General features: G+C 47.2%; 1 protein-coding gene across 1 annotated transcript in view; it reads left to right on the top strand.

Annotated features, from left to right (window-relative positions):
* Window positions 1-1055: 1055 nt before the first annotated feature.
* Window positions 1056-24939, top strand: part of LOC142904251 (leucine-rich repeat-containing protein 4C-like) — a 46206-nt gene continuing 22322 nt past the window's right edge. Inside the window, exon 1 of the mRNA XM_076050222.1 lies at window positions 1056-1428. The gene's annotated coding sequence lies outside the window, so the exon portion shown is untranslated. The remainder of the gene's footprint in view (window positions 1429-24939) is intronic.

Here is a 24939-nt window from a genome sequence, read left to right as displayed (position 1 = left end):
GGAAAACTTGGAAGAGAGGAGCCTGTCAGTGGAAGGCAACCCACATGATCCCCCCCCCCACACTGTCTCGTTCGCGCTCATCAGTTCGCCGTCGTTTTCTCTTGGCCATACGGTGACGCCAAGCGCGCACAGGTGCCGTAAAGCGCGTCGGTTGTATGCGTCCCGCGTGTTGCGCGTCTTGGAGGGAGGTGATTCTCTCTTCTTCTTCTTCTTTTTTTTTTTTTTTTTTCCTTTTTTTGATCGCTCTTGAAGCTGCTCGACGAACCGTCGGTCGGCAGGAAGGAGAAAGGGGACGGAGCTCGGAGCGATCAGCCCCTCGGTGGATGTTAACCTCCAGCCAGTGTCTTCGTCCCCGCACACCAGCAGACAAGACGAGGCGACGAGCACGCGGATTGCAGAGATGGAGCGAGGGCGCAGAAGTGGCGGGCGCCTCTGGTGAACTCTGAATGCTCGGCTTGGAAATGATCACAGAAGAATCAGCCTTTAGAGCGAAATCTCATCGTGTTCTTCGACACAGCACTCGACGTCTGACTTGAAGGATACCTGGTGGATTTTTTTTTTTTTTTTTTTTTTTTTTATTATTCTATTTTTGTTTTGGTCTTTGCTTCGTCCACAAACAACAAAACACGTCGTTTGTGCCTCTAAAATGGAAAGCAGAAAAGAGAGAAATCCAGCGCGACAACTTTCATTAATTCTGCCATCAGAAGGATTTACCGGCTAGCTCGCTCCGCGGTGTACTGATGGGCAGGAAGAAACGAGGCTCTTCGAATGCGCACCGGGCTGTGGGTTGAAATCTTATCACATCCAGAGAGGGTCGACGGTGGTTTTGAAGTGACGTGAACTTGAAGGGGGAAAAGTTGTCACTGTGAGTGGCAGACAGTGAGACTTTGAGTGTCTGGATCGTGGTTTGGCTTCCAGTCTCACGACGGGCTTTTCATCTCAGCACAGAAAGTGACCACGCGGGGCTCCTCGTTGGACTGCGAGCTGTTGCGTGTTTCACACATATTCGCTCCACATCCAAGCAAAAAGAGCATCGCCCGTTCTTCTTTTAGGTGGGTGTCATTTTTGTTCTTGTATAATACTGGGAGACTAGTTTTATCAATGGAACTGGTGGGCGCCAGCGTGTTCTGCGCGTCCTGAGGGGGGGGGGCGGCAGGGGGGGGAGAAGAAAAGCGGGGCAACGACAGAGGAAATGTCTGGAGCATCGTCGCCGTGAGACCGCCGCGTGGATTACACCGCACGAGCCTTCTTGAACATTGGCACCACGATGTGTCAGACGGGACCAGATCTCCGCGGATTGCGTGAGCGGGACTGAGAATTTGCCGATGTGTGTTTCGATGCAGTTCTCTTTTGGGGACGGAACGGAAGAGGACGAGTTCCCCGTCCGCGGCAGAGATCATGTAGAGACCCCCTGGCGTCATTGAACAAGTAAGTTCTTGCTGTTTGTGGTTGAAGAAAAGAATGACAGATGGCTTGGTCGTCCCTAGGTGCACCTCTCTGCCTCGTCCCCGTCCAAATGTGGTGCCCCGTTTAGATGGCAGCGGTGATATGAAGTGGTGTGAATGGAGGGGACCCCCCACCCCCTCCTCCACCACACACACACACACACACACACACACACACACACACACACACACACACACACACACTGTTGCGCTGGTCTCTAACTGAAAAATCTCAATCTCAATCTCAATCTCAATCCATGCGGTGATTTGGCAAATATTTGGGGGGGAGGTGGAGTGGGAGGTGCGCGCTCGCGCTTCGCCGTGCCTGGCGTTACGCTTGCGCGCGCCCTTGGGTTTGAGTGCGCGAGCACGGTGCCTCCGGATGTCTTTAACAGTGACAGGGGAAGACTTTAAATCAAATGAACGGCGGAGGGAAGGGGGCGAGAGATGAGGCGGGTGGTGGTCTGAGTGGAAATGCAGAGCAGCCATTCATCCATCCATCCATCCATTCGTCCTCCACTCTTTCAAACCGACGTCCGCTCTGAAAATCTCCCTGATCTAACCTGACTTTGCTGCTTTAACCTCCTAGAAACGCAGTGTGCTCACATGAAATATGTAGCAGCGGCATTTAAAATTCGGATGGGGTTCTATGCGTCGACTGTGCGCCTGTGTAAAAAGCGCCAGACAGTGGTCTGTTTCTTCTCCGTGGGCTTCACAGAAGGCGCCTCTGTGGTGGCCTGGGAGGGAGCTGTCCCTCTTACGTGGTGCTGAAATTAAAACATGCCGTCTTCTCTCTGTGGCCCTGCTCAGCTGGTGAGAGCATGAGTCCGCCCCGCCGGATCGAATCCATTCGCAGTATATGCAAAGATACAACGGATGACATTTTAAAGGTTTATGACTGTTGCATTTATTGCTCACACCGGAATCTGGCAGCGCTCCTTGTCGCTTTCTTCCTACGTCGACTCATCTGCCACCTGCATTGAGACCTAAGAATATATTTTTAGGCTTATCCTTCACATATCCCAAAAAAAATGTGTCACCTGTGCTGTTGTGAACGACGTTTGTCACGTTACTGTAAACTGTCGGTCGTTAATAGAGGTGGCTGTCACTTTGCAGACAAATACTAAATCACATCTACATGCAGAAGTAAGTAAGAAACAAGGTGAATTTGTCCACTAGAAGAAAAGCCCTCCTCTTGATGGAGTGACAACGCCCCGGGGAGACAGCAGATTTTCTGTTTGTGTCCAGTTTGAGGCGGTTTGACATGATAAGTCTTCTCAGCATTGGGGCTGTTTGTTGGCGACCGGTGCTGAGTGATTCCTAGTAGTAGGTTGAAGCACGCTCCTCACTCTCAGTCAACACCTCTCAGATATTTTCTTTTTCATTTCTCTCTCAGTCAATGTTGGACTTGAAAACATTTTTTCCTGTTGAATCTGAACCCCCTGCTGTGCCCCTATTACAGTCTTAAAAGAGGACGGAAACAACATCAGGGCAGGTGCAGGAAAAGGAGCCGTTCTGCTGTTTTGTCACAAACCTGCCTTAAGCTGAAAATGCTGCGTCCACTAAAAAGTGCTCTGCATTTTCCCTGCATTGTCTTGTAATTTAACATAATATTAATAATAATTTTAATACAATTTACTTGAAGCTACTTCGCCAAATTGACGCACATTCGAGAAGAGAAAGGGCTCCTTTAAGCAGTGGACTGTACACACATGATTCCACCTGCTCTGCCACGAGTATTATCATTCCTCCTCAGCCTGTGACTTATGTCAGTACAGACCCAGGCTGCACTATGCGCCCCGTCATAAAATGTTCATTTCCCAAGATCGGATTAATCTCTGTAAAACCCAGCTTAGGACACCATTAGCTTTTATGTCTTTCACTGTTTGAGACTTGTATCAATAATAGAGCCGCCCATGCTTCACCCCCCACCCCCCACCCGCACCTCCTTTCTTCTCTCAATATATTCCCTGGGTATATAACCTCAGGGGATTTTAACAATGAGAAAGGGAAGAGGGACGGTGATCTGTTATCTGCTCCCTAGCCTGTTCTATTGGAGGGCAGCTGTGCAATACAGGGGGTCTACTGCGGTGCAGGCCCGCAGCTAAAAGCCCTAATCTCCGAGATAAAGGAAGCCTTTATATTAGGATGAGTTGGACATCTCCCCAATTATGGATTGCGGATAACCAACTCAAAGCGCAAATCAATATATGTCAGCACTAATTTATAACGAGCACGCGTTTGGGCGTGATTCCGCCTCAGAATTTCCTGCGCCTTCCAATCAGTGTCTTCATACGAGCCTGCAGGCGAAACACGAGCGCTGGTCGCCGTGAACATTATCTCCTGACCGATTCAAATCTGTTGGACGTTTACCAGGTCGAAACACTGCATGACTCAAAGATAATGTATACATACTTTGAGTCACGTCGAGCCGTCATGCTATGCACGCTCAGAGTTAGTCAGCGGTCGGGGGGACTGTGTGTGAGTTAAGGGCAGGGGTCCAGTGTTAGCTTCAACCGGGGAGATGCAGAGTCAATCCTGGCTGGCCATTGCATAAAGATCCACCGAGGAAAAAAAAAGAGAGAGCCGGCGACTTGAAAGGCGCTCACGGAGACTGACGCCGACTTATGCGGTCACTGGACATTGTGTTGCATGGAGGCGGTGACGAGAACGCGACTTGTGTCTCTCAAAGTGCGGCCTGCTGGTGTTTGACCCACACGCTGCTGGGGGAAGAGAGTGTCACGGTCAGATTGTTTGGCTGTAAAAAAATCAAAGCGCCACTATTTGTCAGAGCCAGTTTGCGTCGCGCGGCGCGTTACTCACGTTTTAATAACGCAATCTGGCCGGCCGCAGCAGATGCGAGCAAACAAACGCGCACGCGCTCTGGCAGGCAGGCGTGAGCTGCGTGTCCGCGGACGCCCCTCTCATTAGTCATCCTCTCCTCCAGCGTGTCTGGCCCGGCGCTCCGTCCGGGGGGGTGGGCTGTGGTGGTGGTGGGGGGGAGGAACAGCTGAGCAGGGGGACGGCTGCGGCACATTCCGTCAGTCGATGGATTAATCAATCGGAGTTCCAACTCAGCCCATCCATCTCGGGGAATAATCTGGGAGACATCATGAAAGTGCCAGTCTGTCACTCCGGAGGCCGCAGAGCGTCGCGCTCTTCTCCACCCTCCACCCCCACCCCCTGCCACTTTTATCCAGGCAACAGTAGTGAATTAAGAGGAGGCAGAGCGTGGATGTGTCGTGTGTGGCAACACTCTGAGGCACTTGCTTGTGTGTGTGTGTGTGTGTGTGTGTGTGTGTGTGTTTTTGACTGCTTTGTAAAAACAACAGCTGCTTGAGATATTTTTTTTAGCTCCTGTGACTCAAGGCTAAACAAGAGTTCTTCCAACTCTGCCGCTATCTCGTTTCCTCGCTTCCAACCCGAAAAAAGCAAAAAAAAAAAAAAAGATTCGACTAAGCGCACTGACCTGGATTCAAAGCGCATCGTTACTCACCACTTGCCTTGCATCACCCACCTTGCCAGTCGAGACGATGGTGTCTTTTAGACCCCGTAATCCCGGCCGCCCTCTTTGCCGCCTGTGTTTCTTTTTTTGACCTCACTGTAATGTCACTCGGTGCTAAAACGAGAGTGAGGGCGCCCGAGGAATGACTGACACTGCGGCTGCGCTGCTGCGGCTGCGCTGCTGCGGCTGCAGCTGTGCTAATGGCAGTTTGCATGAGAAGAGTGCCGAGCTCTTTCTCAGCATCACACACACACACACACAAACAGAAACAGATACTGTTCATATACATGCTGTTGCCAGCTTTGGTGCATATGAGGCCACTCGGGTGCGTTAGTTTGAGTGACGCTGATGTGCCCAACGACATCAGTCCCTGCAGCTAAATTGAAAGGGCGCAAAAGCCAAGGTTTGTGCATATGCTGTCCTGAATCATTGTTCAGCCCTCTCAGCTTTCCAGCTACTTTATTAAAGTCATTAAATTAAAGTAATTTAAGAGCAAAAAAGCTGAAGAGCAGAATAGACAGATAGTCTTTCCCTTTGGAGTAATGCCTTCTTGGTCTTTTGTAGTTGACTTTACAAGTGTGAGCTCAGTAGTCTCGTTACTTCAAACACCCATAGTTGAAAACATCTGAACTGGAAAGAGACCCTTCAAACAGCTTCTTCTAGTGGTTGTGAAGCAGTAATCAGACCAGCACATCAGCCAGGCTGATTATGAGCTGCTAGTTAAGGCAGAAAGTTGGCAAATTGGAAACCAGCTGCAGGTGTCAGAATCAGAAGAAACGTTCAAACTTCAATGCAGCCAACAGGGGTGATGACTTACAGGAAAAGGCTGCTATTGTGTGAACCACACTGGTATTTTCCTCATTCCGGAAGGGTTAATTGACTGTTAACACCACTACTGTCACTACACTGAAGAGGAAGAACTGTTCTCTTTTTCACCTGCAAAGGAAGAGAAAATGTACTGTAGTTGTAATAGATATCTGACCTGTTGGTTGATGGGCTATTTTCACAAACAAGCCAGTTATTTACTGTCATTTATAACAAATCACAGAGTTGTTTTTTTTTTTTTTTTTGCGTCAGGCTATTTGCTACAGGCTGTTTGCACCTTCTCTCCAACAAAACAGAAATTGGATTTCATCAAGGTATGATGGATTTTCTAGTGGATTTACGTTGACTGAAGAGAGAAAGGTCATCTATATTAGTTACTTTAAATAAACATTGACTATAATTGTCCCATATAATAGCAATGTTAAGATTTTTATTTTTCATGACTCCAGTCGGGCAAACAAAGAAAACTCTAATTTTTTAAAAATCAATCTAACAAACAAACACATTTTTTTAAAGCATATTTATACTTTTGTTACCAAGTTCAAATTAGCAGGAATATAAAACAAAACGGAGGTGCCCATAAGGTGATCTAAGTTGAGGGGATGGAGAAAAGCTCAGCCTGGGGGTGTCGTCTCTAACCTTGGAGAGGCATCACTTTCCTTTGTGAAATCAGAAGTGTCCAGAAGTGCTGTTTAACTTGTGCTTTCTGATAAGTGTGGTCAACAAAAGTAGTAAAATCTACTTTTCTTGTGTCTGGCGAGTTCAGCTACAGGCCAGAAACAGACATCGCTGTTATTAAACATTTATGAAACAAAAGCCTGCATAAAACTGGACATTAAAAAATAACAAAGCTGCAAATCTTTCTGCTAACTAGCTTTTCTTTTTCTTTCAATATCCAAGAATGGTTGACCAAGCCAGGATGTCATTGTAGCTCTGGCACTGGAGAAAAGGGAACTGCTTTTGCAGAATTAAAATATACTGAAATAATTATGAATGCTCCTGAATTACAATAAAACACCTCCCCCATCAAGTAGAACTCCAGATTCCAAGAAAAGATTTGGCCTTGACACTAATTATCTTTAGAGACAATGCCCTCTGGAATGTGTTCGTTAAAATCCCAGTACTCACAAAGCATTCAACGTTGAGTAAAGAGGGAAAAAAAGAAAACACAGGTTAAAAAAAATATGGGGGGGAAACGAGTACATGACTATGTAGTTTAAAGCCTCCAAAAGCAGCAGCGTGAGGAGGTCCAGGGGTGCAGAGGGAGCGCCTGTGATCTGGACATCTGGCCAGAGCTCCGCCGGCTGTCTTCCAGATCTGCCTTTTAACTCATAAAGCCAATCAGGCTGGCAGCCACCGTGGCCCAGCTTGGCTTCGTAGCAGGAGCCTCTGCTCATCAGTCAAAGCTGCACAATACAGCACAGCGTGAGCGCTCCCCAGGTCGCACTCACACATTTGCTGCCGTAGAGCTGCGCCATGGTTGCACTGTAGATCATCGTCAGATAAGGGAAAAAAAAAAGGAGGGGCGGGGGGGAGGAGGCGTTTATGCACTGCAAATTGAACCATCGCGTTCCGATGCACACAGTATAGACGGCAACAAGAATTTCACATAATAAAACCAAAGGAGCACAAAATGCAATTAAGACGAAAAACCGCCGACCGTTTACAGTGGGCAAAAAAATATATTTAAACAATGTTACAGTAACAGAAAAGTGACCACAAATTAATTAGCAGTGACAGTCACCACCAGCACTGTGCATGTGGTGTGCAAATCCAGTGTGACTGGAGAAACAAAAAGCACCGACTCTAAATGCAACACAACAGCACAGCAACACAGCAACACAGCTCGGCTCGTGCCCTCGCATTTAATGCATGTGCTTCTCTATGCGCCCCTGCATCTCTTTGTCCCGTGCGTGTGCGTCTTCTCTCGCCTTCCACTCACCTACCCGCCCTCCGACTCACTCACTCACTCTCTCACTCACCCTGCGAGTGTCTGACCTTAATGTGTCACTCATCCTGGCACCTGCATGTCGACGAAGCCTTGCCCCACTATGATAGCTCTGATCTGACAAGGAAAAACTTCCGCTTGATTTAATCCAAGCCTCCTCGGTGGAGTTTGCTGGGGCACCAGTCTGTTTCGAGCGCTCAGGTCAGGGCCCTGTGACAGGGTTGGGGGGCGGGAGTGGGGGTAGGAGGTGTCTGTCAGTCTGCAGACGTGCGAGAAAGAGAAAGACAGAGAGAGAGAGAGAGAGAGAGCAAGAGAGCTGGGAGAGAAGTTAGTTGTGATCAGAGAGCTGATGGACAGAGGGAGCTCGTGCACGACTCGGTGATGGCTCGTCTCCCTCGCACACATAGCACATTAATCCGGAGCAGGTGCCCATCTCATGCAGTTCAAAGACGCTTGCGCTCGATTCTGGAAAATAAATAGCTAAATAAATAAAGGAATGAATAAATAAATAAATAAATAAAACGCAGCTCATCGCTGAAATGGAAAGTGGCGTTTTCTTTCGTGGCTTAATGGCTTTTTGCGAGGTCTCGCGGCTCGTGGCGAGGCTTCAGCAGGGATCGTTATCAGTGAAAAGTGGGAAATATAAATAAATAAACCTTGCACATACGGAGCAGCTATTTCTGGAATGCCCCCAAACAGTGGCAAACATTAATCCGCATGTCAGCAGGTAGTATTTGCTGTGGATGGAATTTCTAATCGATGCATACGGCGCATTGGAGAGCAGAGAAGGCGGCCTGTGTCTGTGCGTGTGTGTGTGTGTGCACACATTCCCAACCCACATCCCCCCGGTGGCTGTCCTCCTGCAGCCCCGTGCCAGACTCCTCAGCGTTTGGCTGCGCTCCCTCCGTCACTGAGCAGAGGAAACAGTCACACAACATTTAACGTCTTGTCATTTTTCATTTCCTTTAAGTAGAAAAAGATGTGAAAACGCAGCTTATAGGCGGCATAATGGCAGATGCGCTCACGCACGTGGCTGCACGGCCACGGAGGCACATGCTAGAGTTGGCGAGGGCAAAGAGGGACAGTGTTAACGTTCGATCCACTCACACTGTCGGAATTAGGAGAATAAGAAGAAGCACCTTGTTCGCGAAGACTCAGACCAGTGAGGTCAGGTTGGAAAGATATGGATTGGAATTTTAAAATTTAAATCCTCTCCACCGCCAGTCAGAGGTCACCAGCGTGATGAATCAACACCTTTTGCTGCCATCGATGAGAGGAGACCATGTTGGACAAACACGTTTGCTCGCAGAGTCGGCAGGCAGCGATTCCCAGCAGGGAGATTCCCTGCTCTCTCCCCGGCACGTTCCCCAATTGATTGTGCCAGTGTTGGCTGATAGGAAGCCAGACTGGGATGGGGATCGTGCTCCAGCCTCGATTGTCGCACTGACTTGAGAGAGCTTCCCAGCTGTTCAGAGCACAGCGGCATCCCGTGGACGTCGCTGCCGCTCGATGCTGAATAACGAGGGAGATTTCATCATTCTCATCCGCGGCGGCAATTTTCCATCTGCGCGGCCTGAAAGTCTGGTGACTATGTCAGTGGTGTCTAAATGCTGTGGGTTGAAAAATAGCTGCAGTGTGCTCTGATTTCTGTGAATTGGCATGATGATGTTGAAGATGTCGTTGTAAAGGTTTACACTTGCCTCTCCTGTCTCCGTGTCTTGGTCATGTAACCTCTGCGTTCATCCTCTGAATGAGCGTTAGTGAGTCAAAGCGGTTCTGAATCTGGCCTGCCGCCGCCTTGTTTGTTTTGTTTTCGTATTTTGTTCTTCCTCTCTCTTCTCGTATCTTTTGTACTTTGTCACAGAAATGTTAAAAGGTTGGTCATCACTGCTATGGATTTATTGAAACGTACTGTTTATAAATGCCCTCATAAATCTTTGCCCATGACGATCAAAAAACGAACCAACAGAATTTCAAAAAAACAACAAAGAACAGCAACAGTGACCTCACACAAAAAAAAACAAAAAAAGCAGTTGGCAACCACTGCTGCACGTCTGTGTGATTTTGATGCGTCTCCGCTCTGAATTCTGTCACGGTGATATAACGATTATGTTCAGCGGTGGGGGAACGTTCCCGAGCTTCGTGTTGACGGCTAATTGGGCTCAAGTGTAATGAATGTGTCACATTAATGACCCAGATTCGGCTCATTGTAATATTCATGAGCTGTGAGTAATGTCCCTGCTCCCCACCCTTCCACCCCACCCCACCCTCCAAGGTATAGCGGAGGTGTGTCAGTTTGCGGAGTGTTTACGTGAGAGTGTGAAGACGTGGGCGGTTTTTGGGAATAAAGGGCGAGCGCCGCAGCAGCAGCAGCAGCAGCAGCAGCAGCAGCAGCAGCAGCAGCAGCAGCAGCAGCAGCTCCTTGACGGTTCGCCCTGTTGTTTTCCTGGAATGCGAAACTGGAACTTTTCCAGTTTTCCCTCCACCCGCTGCCGCTGATTTGAAGAAACGCTGCTTTTTCTTTAAAACGTGCGTCTCCATCTGCAGGTGTGTTTTCTTGGGGCGATGCCTCACTCCTCATCACCTTATGCTTGAAACTGAGACGGGCCAAAACAGATTCCAAACCAGGCGGCACCTGTCAGGTCACCCGTCCCGAAAACATGTCCGGAATGATTTTTTGCTCTTTTCAGAAGCCTTTGGGAAACGTGTGTTTCTTTACGGGCAGCATGGACAGGTTAAAGGGGTCTTTGGTGGCTGATGAAACAGGTGGGACCCCCGCAGTCGCTGGCAGGCAGTCCTTCCTCTTCCTCACACCACCACGCCACGCATCGTGTCCACATAATGGAAGCGTAAAAGAAGAAGCAGCCTCTTTTTTTTTTTCTATTCATTAGCTTCATCTCGATGTGAAGCCCTAAAAGGTCCTATCGTGTCCTGGCCTCGTCGTATTGCTCGTCCTGCTGCTCTAAGGCACAATTACGCCGCCGTGCGATTCCCCTTTTTTCTTTTGCGGCGCTTGAATTGGACTGCAGAGTTTTGGTAGTTAAAAGAGGTCACATGAATGTGAGGTGTCCCTGGCGGCTAAAAGGAAAAAAAAAGGGGGGGACTAAACGGCTCAGGCACCGAGGCAGAGCAGGAACAAGTTCTTCCCTTTGTAGTGGAGGGACAGAATCACAATGGGCGCCGACGTGTTGACTGATAAGACGGACAAGGTCTTTCCAAGGACGCAGTGAGAGTCACGTCCACACGCAGTCAGGAGGTTTGAGTTAAGGAACGCACGTGCCGCGCACACTTATCGCTCAGCCAATTAGTAACCAATCCACCACAAGCGTCGCCCCCTTCTGGACGTACTGCACGACTCCTCTCTCGTGGGAATTATTTTGGTTTTATGTATTTTTTTATTTATTTTTTATTTAAGACAGACCTTAAAGGCCAATTATGTTTCCTTGTATGGAGGAAAATTCTGCAAAGTAAAAAAAAAAAAGTAAAATAGAAAAAAAAGTAAAAACTAAACAAAAATATAGAAGCGTCTGTCTGCGAGTGATAAATTAGGTTTTAATGAAGAGTGAAAGTGTTTTCCGTCGAAGAGTCGGCCACGGTGTCAGATCCAGCGTGGTGGCTCTGGTGCAGTGATAAGGCATTCATTACCGCCAGTTAAGAATGGCAGCTATCAATCTGTAAATGAGCTGTATAAGTCATATAAATTACACCGCGAGTGCGGGAAGTGGCCCCATAAATGTCAAAAATGGAAATAGACTTCAATGGATGGCTGGGCAAACGGGAAGTGCCGAGGAGGGTTTTATTTTTATTAATTATTTATTTTCCCTCCCCGTCCCCGACCGCAGAGCCATGATTCCCCCATCTGCACCATCCGGACATGACAATGGAGGATTTTGTCATTGTCCAGGCGAAAAGAGACTCACTCAGTTGGGGGGAGTTGGAGGGGGGGGGGGGGTGGGGGGGGGGGTCTGGTGTTTCTCGCGGTGGCGATTTAGAACGGAATCTTCACAATAATGTTCTGCCGTTTCGGTACCAATTTGTTCCAACATCAAAGGACCGGCCACATTGTGATCACAGCCTGTGTAAAGTGGAGCCTAATCCCAATTAACTGATGGAGGAACGCTGGAACATGATGACACGGACTGCGGCGTTCTGTTTGCTCCGTTTTGATCAGCGACACACATTTGTAAAGTGCACCACCCACCACTTCACTCACACACACACACACATGCAAGCGCACACACACACACACATGCATGCACACACAGGCTCTTTAGTCATTTATTCTTTAATAGAAATGTTATTTTTTATTTGTACATTAGCACAATTACCTTTGCTCGAGCGTCAGGAAACTAATTATAATATTAATCCACCATGATAACGTTGCTTGTGATTTTTTCCCTGTGATAACTCTGCAGCAAACATGACCTTTAAACAGGAGTTGAAACATCTCCGTATTATACTGGTGCGTGTTAACTTAAGATGGCGAATTTTAAAGGTACGTCTGATGTTACTGAAACTTTGAAAATCTGTTTTTACATCACAGTCGTATAGTTGAAACAGAGACCACTGCTTGGTTCCAGGCAGACAAGACATTCAAAGGCCCAGTCTGTGCGTTTCAGCAGCTTCTAATGTTTAAATGTGTTTTGCAAACAGTGTTTATGCAACTTGATCGCACATCACACATCAAGGTGAATGAAAACACCAAAAACAACCACTGTTCTCGATACAAAGTGGGGCGGTATGGCTGCCTACTTACAAGTGGAGCTTGTAATTTATTCAAGATCTTATTATTACCCAATTATTACAAGACAAATTTACTTACAATTATGCCAATTGATGGCTTCAAATGCTGAACATCAGGTCATTGGGCGTCGCATCCTTCAGGTCAGCATCAATTGATGTTAGGCAGAGAATAGCCCATTGTGTGAAACAAGTAATCATTCACTGCTGAGGAGAGAAAAAAATGTCTCGGCACCGTGAAATTAATCAAACAGAATTAAATCGAACAACTTGGCCGGAGCTCAAGCAATTATGAGCAAAGAGTGCGGGGGGGAATAAAAAACAGATTTAAGCATGAGGATGCGTTAATTACGTCTGGGGGTTCAACGCACCCCAATTCACCTGTGTCGAAACAGGTCAGCACATTGTGTTCTGTGCGCTGAACAAAATGCACAAGGGGAGCTCGACTGTGCAGCACCACCGTGCTCATCTGTTTTATTTGAGTGTGGAAATGTGAGGTCCATTTGGTCACCCAACCCTAACCCTAGCCCTAACCCCAATCCTAACCCTAGCCCAAACCCTAGCCCTAACCCCAATCCTAACCCTAGCCCAAACCCCAATCCTAACCCTAGCCCAAACCCCAATCCTAACCCTAGCCCTAACTCTAGCCCTAACCCCAATCCTAACCCTAGCCCTAAACCCTAGCCCGATCAAGGAAGAGCAGCTCTCTCTCTTTTTTTTTTAGTGACTGTCGCTCTTCCAGCTTTGTTTGACAAGGTTCAAGCTTCACGGCGTAAGCGAAGCAAGTTATGTGACCGCACTTTGACATGCCTTGTGGGAACTCTTCTTTCTGCAGTGCTGCTGAGGTCTGATGTTGCTTGCCGTGTGTTAAGCTCAGTGCCCAGGGGTGGGACAGGATTTAAAGGCTTTGCACAACATATGCTCTACATGTATATACAGCCCATGTGTGCGTGTGTGTGTGTGTGTGTTGCAGGATATTATACTCAACATAAGTTTGAAGGGTTTAACTAGAGAGATGCCATATCAAGGAAAATATACATGACTATCTATACCTGTCATTTCCCCATTAGCGGAGGTGAAACGCAAAAGAATAATGTTTTTTTTTTGAGCAGTCAATTATCCTTTGACATTCAATATTGTCAGACTCATTTGCACTATGTTTGTATTTATGTTAGCCTCGGATTAATAGTGAAGCATTTTATGTAGGGTGCACGTTTGAAGGCGGCACAGGCTAATTCCTGCAGCCACTCCATGAAATGAGATTTGACAGTGTCAGTCCTGTTTGATCAATTCCAGGTCCCACACAGTTCTTAAAGTGCTTGCCCTTTCTTTTTTTTTCCAATCACAGTTGCAAGTTCTTTTTTACAAGCGAACCTGTTGTTGTCGTCCAATGATGCAGGTTGTGGTAGAACAATGACAAAAGTGTATTGAAGCCAACACTTCACTATTGTCGAATGATATTTCTGGCACTCGACAAAGACTGTTTTCCTCCGGTTCATTTTCATTCCGCTAAGAGCTTTTGAAAGGCTCTAATTCTAATTGCAAAGTTAGAAAGTGAGAACAATGATTCTTAGCTGCCAATGTTATGATCAAAACTCTTGACACTCGCCGGGAAAATGTAATTTTCGAGAGAAACGCGGAAGGGAAAAAAACTAAATAAAAGGGAAAAATTTCACCTCATGGAAAGGTTGCTGTGGTTCCGGATGTTTTCCAGGATGTCTGACTTATAATTTGAAGCTGTGAAGCAGCTCCAGAACAACCCCAACCAACCTGTGTTGTCAGTGATATTGATCGAATGTGTGTTACTCTGAGCAAACAAAGCAGATGATGCACTTCTCAGCTCTTACATCTGACGGAAATTACATCCATTTCGTACGGGCACCGCGTTCGGTTTGCCACTTTTGCACAGAAATAAAAGTTTGGAGAAATCGACCAAGGCTGAGAATACCCATGTCTTTTGCGACGTGTTTGTGTTGCCGTCGGGCAAAGCGCCGCTGGAGGACGAGGAGCGGCTATAAATACGGCGACGCATCGCAGAGGAGGCCATGTGTGCTCAGCTGTCTTCTCCTCGTGGAAGCGGAAGTTTGAGAGAGATTGATTCCCGGTGTATCGCACCGCTCCTTCTCCTCTCCTTTCCATTTCCTTTTCTGCTGATGTGTGTTATTTCAAAGGGTGTTCCTGTTAATGTGTTTAGCCTCCAGCCCCCCCCCCCCCCCCCGCGCCCCAGCCCCCCACCCCGCACTCATTTTCTCAAACTCCTCCATTCTGCAGGCTTTGTTAAACACAAAAGCGCCTATCTTGCTCTCCCATCTCCACTTCGCCTGCTCCACATTTTCCCTTTCACCAACCTCAATGTGCTTTATGCAAAATAATTGGTTTAGGGAACTGTTTATCCACATGCTTCTGCGTTCCCCGGCTCATTCCATCGTGAAACCTGCGAGTGTTCAATCACCCAGACCTTTCAGGGGTTGTTGGTGGTGGTGGTGTTGGTGGGGGCTGGGGGGGGGGGTGACAATACCTCGGCTGGTTTCAGCGGCGGCGCTTTCTCGGTAATGGGGGTAGCTAAAGATGGCTGGCTGCCGGGGCACGGCACAAACGAGGCAGAGCTCCTGCGGAAAGCGAGCAGCAAAGCACATCAGTGCTATTGTTAACACGTAGCGGGACATTCTTGCTGATGGCTCTATATGAGCCAGTGGGCTTGGTGGGTATTGTGTGTGTCGGATGCAAGACCCTGGCCCACCCCTGCTGCTGCCTGCACTGCCGTGTCACTGTCGGGCAAAAAAGCAAAAAAAAAAAAAATGAAAAAAGCAGCGCGGTCAATCCGCGTCCAATCACTTGAGTCCCGGCACGCTGGCGGTCACCCGGCGCTGGATTATGTCTCCCTCCGGAATCAGGAGGCGTCACTCCTCCCGGTGCGCTGCCCTCAGCCGGCAAGCTCACGGAGAACGGAAAAAAGAAACTCCAGGAGTGAGTCATCAACGCAAAGATAGTGTAGGGGTGCAGAAACACAAGGGAAGTGAAGACGGAACAAAGGGTCGGATTCTTTTTTTTGTTTTTGTTTTTTCTAGAGTGCAGAGGCAGAGACGGTTCGAAAAAGTTGAAGTGAAGTTTGCTGCGTAAATGTCAAATTCCAATCGGATGAATAACGTAGGAGGGGAGACAGCAGCAGCAGCAGCAGCAGCAGCAGCAGCAGCAGCAGCATGATGTGCCCATAATACTCTCACTGCAAACCTGTTTTGCCTGCAAACATCATGTGTACCGACACGCTGCCTCTCTCTCTCTCTCTCTCTCTCTCTCTCTCTCACACACACACACACACACACCCACACACACACACACACACACTTCGGTGCCTGTGACTGTGAGTGCAGCGCAGGATTAATTAGCAGACAGATTGCTAAAACGCCAGCGAACACGGTTTGATGTGCAGACGTAAAGAGCAGACTCTCGGGGGAGGGGAAAGGGGGGTGGGTGTGGAGGGGGGGGATGCTCCTCGTCCTCTCCCACTCGTCGCACTCGCCCATCTTTTTTTTTCCTTCCTCCCTTTCTATATTAGGCACTTCTGGGTTAATCATTCCTAGAGGACAACAGCACCTTATTGCTGCTGCGGCTGAAAGATAAAAAAAAAAAATGAGGGGAAAAAAGGAGGGACGCCGTGTCACGCGGCTGAGCAGCACAGTCTTGTTCTCGCGCTCCCACTTCCAGTGATTACAGACACTTTAAAGGATAAGCACAGATCTTAAAGCGGCGCCGTCTCCGCCGCCGCGCACTTCAAAAGAGGTGAGGAGTGTTAACGCCATCTCGCAGAACCTCCCCACCCCCCCTCCTCTACCCTTCCCCCACCACCACCTTCTCATTTTTTCTCCCACCCATACGATTTACTTGACCTTATTCCTCATTTATTCTCGTATTTGCCTGTCCTTTCGCTCCGATGCCACCAGAGGGTTTTCTAATCTTCGTCTTCCTATGAGGCATTCCTTCAGATCTCCTCGCATCCTCTGTGCTGTGGCGCGGGGCGGGGCGGGAGGCAGGAGCGCTAATTTATTTGTTTGCATATGGCTGCTGCTGCTCGGTGGTGGAGGGATAACACCTCGAGTGGCTCGGAGGTTTCACGACAGCCTCCCAGAGGACGCAATGCTCACAAAAAAGAGAAAAAAAAAAATGAATTAGAGAAGAATAAACAAAACACCGCGCGCAGAGGAAAGAGAAACACGGTCAAGTCAACACACACCGGCGCCTCGTTCTCCGCTCTTTGAACGTGCGGTTATCTGAGTGCGGCACGAGTCGGAACCTTGTGATGTCCTCGCGTGAGGCCGACGGTTGCCAGTTAACGTTCCGTCTGCTGCGAGTCCAAATTAGTCTCGCACGGCGACTTTCTTAATCAATGCGGCTGCAAAGTGGGATGTGAGGCGACTGCTAACGTATCTCTCTCTCTCTCTCTCTCTCTCAGACACACACACACACACACTCACACACACACACACACACACACACACACACACACACACACACACACACAGGCACACACACTCCTGGGGTCTAAAGTTAAATGTCTGCCAGCTGAGCGTGTCCCTCAGTCGGGCTTTTGTTCGTCTCCAGCTGAAGCTGTGTAATTTGTCCGCCAGTAATTTTGTCAGGAATGATGGTTCGGGTGCCAGTTCGTTTTTAGTTTTTAGTTTTTTTTTCACAAATCCTACATAAAAATGCCAGCTATTATCATCTTTTTCTACATTTTCACTGTCACAGCAGTGTGCATGTTCTGTATTTTAAGAGAAACCTAAAGCTGATTTGGAATTGAAACCTCTGTGTTAAACGTTGTGCATTCGTTCCTTCTGGGAGGGTCCTCAGCCGTGCAGCATGCACCACCGCTTGCAGTCAAATTCCCAGACGACGCCTTGTCCCAGGCGTGGATGGTCGTCCCTGTTGTAAACAGCTTGTAGCTTGGAGCAGCGAGCGCTCCACGTTAATCTACAGCAGGGAACGTGTCCGGGTTCAAAACCCAATGTGGCGCTCTGTCTCATGAAGCCAAATGTGAAGCAAAGCTGCATCACAATGGTTCTGATGATTTTTTTTTTTTGTTTAGCTTTGTTGTTGTTTTTTTTTCTTTGATTTCACGCCGGACATTTGCCCCGGGGGCTTTATTGCATTTCGGCGAAGCCGCAGCGGCCGAGAGGCTGGTGGGTCGGCAGGGTGAACGGCAGGCATGTGGCAGGGGGAAATGTACTTGTACGGTTCATTTCCTCCCTCTTCCTCTCTCTCTTCCTCTCCCTCCTTCCCTCCCTGACTCATTCCCAAAATGGAGCTGGAGTATGGCGTCTTGGTCAGGGAGCCCCGGTATTGTGTGAGATCATTCGCGCTCTTGTTCTATTATTAAATCCTGGTTATGTAAACCGCCAGGAGACGACACCGACGAATAATGATTCACCATAATTCAATTGTATAACAGGCCTACTTCGACGGGGAAAGCAGAGGTGGTGTGTGCATGCCTGCCTGTGACGGAGTCTGCGCCGCATTGGTTGATTCATTTCCCGCTCAATTAAATCATTTCTTCGGAGACAATGGCTTTCAGCAGCGGCGCGCCTGTTTTCTAACATAATCCATGTGTCTATGATGAATAATGGCTCTTTCTCAATCGACGCGTGTCCCTCTGAACAAAACGGACGTGACCTCCACAAATGTACTAATCGATTGGATCAGAAGCCCATCCAGCCGAGTGTTTCAGAATCTGCTGCACACATTCTGGAAAGTAAATGACATATGATGAGATAAATCTTGTTTATAATTTTGAGGGAGGGAAAAAATACATCTTGACCTGTTAGATTTCGCTTCTATTAGCTGTCACTTCAGCTGTGTTTAGTTTAATTTGATTGATGCTGCCAATTTGCATACGCTGGAGATAAAACGGGGGATGTGAAACTGCGGCTCTTTAAAAATGCCAAAATGCGTTATTGATGTCAGGGGTCAGAGGTCAGAATGGGTCGACCGGTTGAAGACCTTAGGAGGGCAACAGTAACTCTGGATGTAACTAAACTCTGCAAAACAGTATCTTATCGCTCAACGCCTCCAACCTTGAGCGTGAACAGCTCCTTTAGCTACTTCAGACTTGCAAGGTACGGAAGTCGTTACACACACACCACTTAACCAAGGTGGTGTGTGTATATTTACAGCTGACAGGAGAAACTGGCAGCGTTCCACAAATTCAGGTACTTAGAAGATTTCACAGATTGACCTTCTTCTGAACAAGTGGCTGCTTTTTTCTTATCACCAAAAAATACGTTGCAAGCAGGCAGTTTAGGGTTGACTAGTGATCGATTTGGAGTCGACACAAAAAGATATTATCATAGATTTATTCACAGGTTACAGTTTTTGACAAAATAACACAGGTAACTGCTCCTCCAGAGTCTCCTCCTCCGTAGCAAAGGAAGGACTTTTGTTGGTTAGCTGTCACGAGGACAGAGGTTAAGGCAACTCGGCTGCACTGAAGAACTAACTTTTTTTTTTGCAGTAAGTGAATAAAACCTTCAGTTCGGTGGCTTGCGCTCAAATTTCTGAGACATCATCAGATCTGGTGTGCTAGAGTCAAACAGGTCAACATCAGAAATAGTAGACAGAAATTGGAGCAGCAATCTCACAACTCAAAGAAGCGGGAGGGCTGGGGCGTGGGTGCGGGGGGTGGTGGGGTGGGGGTAGGGGTTGGGTGAGAAACACAAGGGCGAGGGATAATTAAACTGTTGTTGAGATAAAAAAAGCTGGACTCGAACCTTGTCTACACAACTTGCTGACAATTTGCCCAGTGCATTGATAAAATGTAAGAGCTATGAACGTAAGAATCTAATTTAGATCAGACAAGTTGATTCGTGCAATCGCTCTCCTGACGCCTTGCTAATTACATTTTACAAACAATACAACAAATCAACAAGGCTTTGAGAAAAAAAAAAATGTGGCCTCATATATTATTTTATTTTTGATGATGTCTGTGGAGGGATCTGCAGTCCGGAAAATCAACTGTCCCCTTGTGTCGTTCTGGCTGTTCTGCTGTTGTTGACGACCGGCGTCGGCCGCCATCAATGAATTCCATGAATTTCATGAATATTCCCAAAACTACTCACATGTCATCCGCGCACAAAATCGATATTCACACGATGAGGCTGCATGCAAAGTACAGCAGTGCAAGCTTATCTGCTGACCTGTATGACAAGACTCACGACCTCCTTTATCTTCTCATCTCACACCCTCTCTAATTCTTTCCGCCTTCTCCTCTGCTTGATGTCCTTGATATCCTCAAGTGCTCCCTAATGATGGAGCCCAACGATTTTAATCACGCGGTATCTAGATTAAAATTGCGAGTGCCTTGCAAATCTCGCGCTATCTCCTGCTGAAACCATGAATGCGCCTGGAATCCTGGAACTCCTTGTTTCTGCGGATGCGTGTGCTGTTTGACGGTCGTAAAAATTGCTCTCAGGATGATCACCGTAAACGCGAGTGGGCTGGAGACACGGCCTTTGTTCCTCACACAGTCTCCAAGTTGAAGATGTGTCAGAGGTCGATTATCAATGAGAGGTTGCTCTTCGCATTCCGGTCAGAAGTCGCTCATATTTTCCAGCGCAGGTCGGAATTTATGCGGATTGCTAATGCTAAACAGAGGGGTGAGACAGTGAAGTAAAGGCACTCGCCTTTTACACAGGTCACGTCAGGCTGTCCCATCTGACCTGGCAGTCCTCCCAGAAAAGAAATAGAGGGGAATCACAGCTGCTGTCTCACCCCACCTCCCCCCTCACCCCTGTGGAGCTGCAGAGGTGGGGTGAGGCAGTTTTAGTTATCATGTTTAATTTGTTTTCGACACAGTCGCTTGTGTTCACAGTTGAGCTGTCAAAGAGGTTTGATCTTATTTTTAATTTTCCACTATAACATAGCATTGTGTGCGAGCCGAGTGAGGAAAGAGGGTGGGGAGGGCGGGGGTGGGGGCTCAACCCCCTTTTTTTGCAATGTACATACCATCACTTCATTTCCTGTTGGTACGTTCAAGGGTTTAGGCGTGATTGTGTTGACTGATGTTTGTCTATTCATCTGAAAAAGTGCTATCATTGGTGAGGACATGTGAAAAGGCCTTTGGCCATCAGATAGTAGCCCCCTTTTTTCACTGCCTTTACAATTGCGGCCTGTTAGTCTGTATCTGTATGAAAATCACGCTAGTAGTGAAAGCTGTGTATTATTAATTATTCAATGCTGACATTGGCTTAATATATGTATAGTATTACCTACAAATGAAACATCAACCTTTTTTTTTCCAATTTAATTTTCATCACAGTTTCTAACACGATGGTTTTTAGTTACTCTTTGAACACAAAGGTTTGTTGTCAGTATTAATTGAAACAAGCAAAAAATCGCCATGAAAGCAAATTACACAATTGAAACAAAATATGTGAAAACAACAGCGCAGACTTAGACAAACGAGTCTTGAGATAAAAAAAATGAACAAAATAAATATCGGCACAAGTTTAACATAACTAAACATTTCTGTCTTGATGCTTCGGTGTTTGTTATCCATGAGTCGGCTTAAATGCGCGCATGTCTTTTCCACCAGGCAAAATGCTAAATTTACACACATTAGAAGTGACTGTGGTGCTGCCTCCCCTGTCCAGTTTAAAAATTTGCAGCCTCACACTTAAGAGCCTACTAGCTACCTACTGGCTACCACTGACATCGACTGAGCGTCGACCCAACCACCACCTGCCATAAACTGATGAAGGGAAACTTCCACTCGATCCCAAGAAGCTGAAGCTCAAACGATCTGTCCCAATCACATATGTGCTGCTAATAAAACTTTGAGTAAATTCTCAGCAGCCTACTTTCATAAAGTGATTTGCTCTAGACATGGAAGCCGTGCTGGAACCATACACCAGTTAAATAATGGACCAGTCTGAAAGTGGCAAGGCTGACGCAGAGATCTCCTCCTCTCTCCTGACAGCGTGCTGAGAGTGACGATTCGAAACGAGTCTGCGTCAGCAGCCTCTGACGCCGCCATGGAGGTTTCGATGAATTTCTGGCTCCTGCAGGCAGCTGAGGCCGACTGTCAGGGCTGCTGGAGTAGTCTTAGAAGTCATTTGCTTTGCATCTTTAATGCAAAAAGTCAATCATCAGGAGGCTCATCGCGTAAACATCTTAAACTTTACGATGAGTATCATCATTATTCATTTATATTTTATGGATTAAATAACATACTATCCTACTCCCCAGATGCACACATTTAGACATGTTGTTTGTGATGGTGAACATAAAATAACCCTAGCCTCCTGCAAGTTTACCAACAGCCAGCAAAAACATGACCGTTATCGGCGTAGCGTATGATTCTCCAGACTCCCAGGTCACAAGACAAAAAGTCCATGGACCTTTGCATACTTTTGATCAAATCATAAAACAGGTTAGGGTTAGTTGTACAAAAAAACTGTGATTTTTTTTTTTTTTTTTTTTTTGTATTAGAAAATAGATATGACAGTGAAGGTCTTTCAGTCGGAGTATCAAAAAAATGACCACAGTAAGTTTAGTGAGTTTTTATTGAGGGTTACTTATGAAAATTAAAGTAAAAGTTTCTGTCTTCTTGCAGGCACATCTCTCTGCAGCATGACGCAAACATATTGCTCCTCACATCTTCTTTTAAATGTATCACAAAACCAAAAAAACATGAAGCAGCATCTTAGCGTCACATTTCTCAGCGTAAATGAAGAAGGTAAAGAAAAAGGCCTTTGTTGCAGTAAAATTGCATAATCTTCTCATGAAAAAACAGCCTGGTAAGACCAAAGAATTTGTCTCAGCATCCCCAGACGGCACATATGCATTGTGAGAGGACACAGTGAACTGGAGTGCTGTGAGCAATGACCCATGCCTCGGTTCTGCTTTGGTGATTAAAGTTCATTGCTTCCCCTTTGCATTTCCCTTTTTTTAATTTATAGCGTAATTTAATTCAGCGCGGGGGTGACAAAAAAATAAAGTGCACTTTAGAGTCTAACTGATGCTGGTTCCTCCTTTAGTCCTGCCTCCTCAGCACTCTTCCTCCCCAACCAATGTATTAACTAGGTAGGGGGATGGCACAAAGAGGGGAGGGAGAGAGGGAGGACAGGGTGAGGCAAATGGAAGAGGAACAAAATAAGGAGGTTACTGCAAGAGGGGGTGTACAAATTTGATTTCTTCTGTCCATTGTTAGCCGGCGGCTCTGAGTGTGAGCAGTGACGCCGTGGTCCATTTTCCTGTTGCCGTTGTGAGGGAGATTAGCGCAGGCTAAGCTTGTTTCTATTTGAGGAATAATGAAGAATCTGTCCCCGTACAACACTTCCCCTTCAGTCCAACAGCACTTCCTCCCTTCGCCACTCTCTATTCATTCCGGCATCGTATAGAGAAAACGAAAAGCAAACTTTAGAAATAATTTACTTTTAAATGGCAAAACAAACATTTGTGTCTTAATTTCTGGTGTTGAGTGTTTTGATGAGAATTAATGAGCTACATAAAGCAGTCGTGGCATCATAGGACGGTGTTAAATTTCTACCAGAATAAGCAGAGGTTAAAAAAAAACAAAAAACAGAACAGCACAACTTTCATTCCATAAAACAAAGCAAACAAATACAAAAGTCTAAAACTACCAACCAATTAATCACTCAAACTTGCGAATCACAGGGAATTGTTTTGGAATTATGCCGCTGCCACAAAAGGTCTAATGTGAATTTCTTTGCTCTGTGGAAATGCACTAATAGACATGCACCCATTCATGACTCATTTTTAATGCTGCACTCTCCTGTTAAGTTGGTTTAGATTGTTCCATGACAACCATAACACTACAAAAAAAAAAAAAAAAGTCATAAAAGAAACACCAGGGCTACCGCACGCTCTCCTGATGAGCATTCCTTACCTTTGTTGCTCAGGAGCGCTGCACCACACTGCAGAAACGGCAACATCTTAATTATGCACTTGCTAAAAAAAAAAAAAAAAAAAAAAAGACCCGAAAAGACACCGGGTCCCTGGATCGTTCCCCTCAAGGTGTCCGAAGACTGAAGGATTACTTCACAGGGCTCTGAAAGTACGAGCCCGGCGCATACTTTTTCACCTCGTCCTTATTTTTAGCATCCTGACTTTTCGCAGCTACAGGGGCCGGGGGAACCTCCCAAATGGCCATCCAGATGTGAAGATGCATTTGACACCTTTAGTCATTAAAAGAACAAGGGAGCAGGAAGGCACTCTTTCATGGGCTCCCATGACAACACAATAATGCCTGCACCAGGCCACGGAGAGGCAGCCTCGCAAAAGCTCACGCAGCTCTGCTCCTCTACATCCCAATAATTCAATCTGGCCCTGGCGGAGTTGAAGGTGTCAGCCAAACACATTCACACCGCTGCCTCACGCGAAACAGCGCGATGCGGCGATGAAAAGAAAACACCAGAGGGGATGGAGAGCAGGGATAGAGGGGGTGGGGGACCTGTGGCTCTTTTTTTAATGACTCCAGAGTGTGATGGGAATGTCGTTAATGAGGAGGGCTGGGATAAGACGCCATGCTTCCCACGTGGGGACAAGACAAGGCATGGGGGGAGGAGCCTGACCCACGCCGTCAGCTTGACGCATTTTGCAGCCGGGTGGGAAAAAAAAAATAGAGGGAGCTGCGCGGGGCGCTGCAGACGGCGGGAGTGTGGGATGAATCGAGGGTGACTGCGAGGCAGGCAGAGATGGCATTCAGAATGAGGCGTTCTTCTCTTTTTTTTCCCCCAGTGCTCTCCTCCCTGCCTCGCCGCCCCCCGCACTCCCACTTCTCCTGGGGAGACGGTGGCGCCGCGGCTCTCTCTAGTGAAGATCAGAAAGGTAGGAGATGGAAAGTGAATGGGAGTGGGGAGAAAGAGGGAGAAGTGAGAGACAGTAGCCCCGGGAGCCGCATCTCCAGTCGGTAATTCCACAGGGACTCTCCCCCGCCGCTCCTCGCTTTCCATCCCAGAGATGAAAAATAAATAGCCTCTTCAGACAAGCTCCTGCTCCTGGGAGACAGAGGCAGAGGTTTCCCAAGAGCAGTGTTCACTTTCTATGCAGTTATCTGCCTGTCTCCCCCTCTTTAAACTGAATTCTTGCTTCACACGCTGCCGTCACGTCTGCTACCGTCAATATGTACCATGCGTGTCCGCCGAGCATTTACATTGGCCCGGGAGCGAGCATGACTCGCCTGCTGTATGCCGACGACGTAACTTATTTTTCAGGCACAACTCGCTTGCTGTATGCTGACGACTTAACATTTAGTTTTCTCAAATTTTTTTCACCTTCTGCCATCTTCCCCATGTTTGTTCCTCACTGATCTGCATGATCAATCAGATCCCAGGCTAATACATTGATCGCCCGCCGTCCCTTGTGAGAGCCGTCTCCAGTCCGCCAAGCCCGCACTTTAACCAACCTTTTGTCGGGACTCGGAGCGCAACAGTGCTCTGTAGACTGAAAGAGTAATATTTACT

This window comes from Nelusetta ayraudi, unplaced genomic scaffold, assembly GCF_046127955.1.
Source record: "Nelusetta ayraudi isolate G7.1 ecotype Tasmania unplaced genomic scaffold, CSIRO-AGI_Nayr_v1 ptg000125l, whole genome shotgun sequence".
NCBI lineage: Eukaryota > Metazoa > Chordata > Actinopteri > Tetraodontiformes > Monacanthidae > Nelusetta > Nelusetta ayraudi.
Note: the sequence above shows the minus strand (reverse complement) of the source record. Positions and strands in the feature narration are given on the sequence as shown.